At 40.8% G+C, this 1,442-nt stretch overlaps 1 pseudogene; it reads right to left on the reverse strand.

Moving 5' to 3' along the window:
• Window positions 1–543: 543 nt before the first annotated feature.
• Window positions 544–1,442, reverse strand: part of LOC122643347 — a 14,381-nt pseudogene continuing 13,482 nt past the window's right edge.

A 1,442-nucleotide genomic window follows, 5' to 3' on the forward strand; every position in this document is an offset into this window, starting at 1 on the left:
TCTTGACATCTATCTGATATAATGGCCAATCTTTATTGACAACCAATGATAAAAGAACTCTTATAGAGTTGTGCTTAGCCACATGAGCAAATGTCTCCTGATAGTCAATTCCATAGAATTGACTGTACCCCTTGGCCACTAACCTTGCTTTGTATCTCTCAACACTGCCATTAGATTTATACTTGATTGTGTAGACCCATCTATATCCAACTGGGACACGTCCCCTGGGAAGATCCACCAATTGCCAAGTACCATTCTTTTCAAGAGCCATCATCTCCTCAGATATAGCTTGTCTCCACTTTGGGTCAGACATAGCATTAGTAACATTCTGGGGATAGAAGTAATAGAGAGAGCAGCAATAAAGGCAAGACCTGTAGGAGAAAGATCATAGGAAACAAATTGTACTATAGGATTAGTACAAGCTCTAACAACAATCGGAAGGTCTAAATTAGATGGAGGAGAAGGGATGTCACCTGATTGAGGAGAATGAATCTCAGGGTGTGGATTTGGATCGAAAGAGGACTCTTGGCAGGTCTTCTTTCCTCAACTCTGCAAGCGTTCACCTTTTTTGTACTTAGAGTGGTAATCCCTTTCCTTCTCATTACCAGAACCACTTTCCACCAATTTAGTATTCCCACTTGATTGATCATCAGTATCAGCCACATCCACAGCCCTGTGTTTCCCAATGTCAAGCATAAAAGGAGAGATAGGGAGAGGAGGATGAAGGAAATCAGCAGCCTGTCTACTTCCACAATTCTCCCCCTGAAGAGAGGGGGCAAAGAAAGGGACAGATTCAAGAAAGGCGACTTCTTTGGAGAGAAGACACCGATGAGAAGAAGGATGATAACACTTGTATCTTTTAGAAGTAGAAAAAAACCCAAAAAAAGACACTTGAGAGCTTTGGGATCAAGTTTAGTGCGATCAGGTTTGTGGACATGTACATAACAAACACAACCAAAGACTTTGGGAGGAAGAGAGAAAGCAGAAACCCGTGGAGATAAGGTTTCTAAGGGAGATTTGGAGTCAAGGAGTTTGGTAGGCAAGCGATTTATGAGAAAAGAAGCAGTGAGAAGAGCTTCAAACCAGAAGGTCTTAGGAATATGCATGCCAAAGAGAAGACTTCGAGTGACCTCCAATAAATGACGATTTTTCCTCTCAGCTACCTTATTTTGTTGGGGTGTGTCAACACACGCTAGCTGATGGATAATGCCATTGTCAGTAAAAAAGGTTTGGAGGCCACCAAACATATACTGCCCCCTTTATCAGAACGAACATTTTTAATTCGAGTATCAAGCTGGGTAAGAATCATCTGATAAAAATTCTTAAATGCATCACAGACATCACTTTTATGCTTCAAAAAAACAGTCCAAGTAGCACAAGAAAAATCATCAACAAATGAAACAAAGTAATGATAACCAAATAAAGAGGTAGTAGGGGAAGGT

Source organism: Telopea speciosissima, chromosome 10 (assembly GCF_018873765.1).
Source record: "Telopea speciosissima isolate NSW1024214 ecotype Mountain lineage chromosome 10, Tspe_v1, whole genome shotgun sequence".
Lineage (NCBI taxonomy): Eukaryota > Viridiplantae > Streptophyta > Magnoliopsida > Proteales > Proteaceae > Telopea > Telopea speciosissima.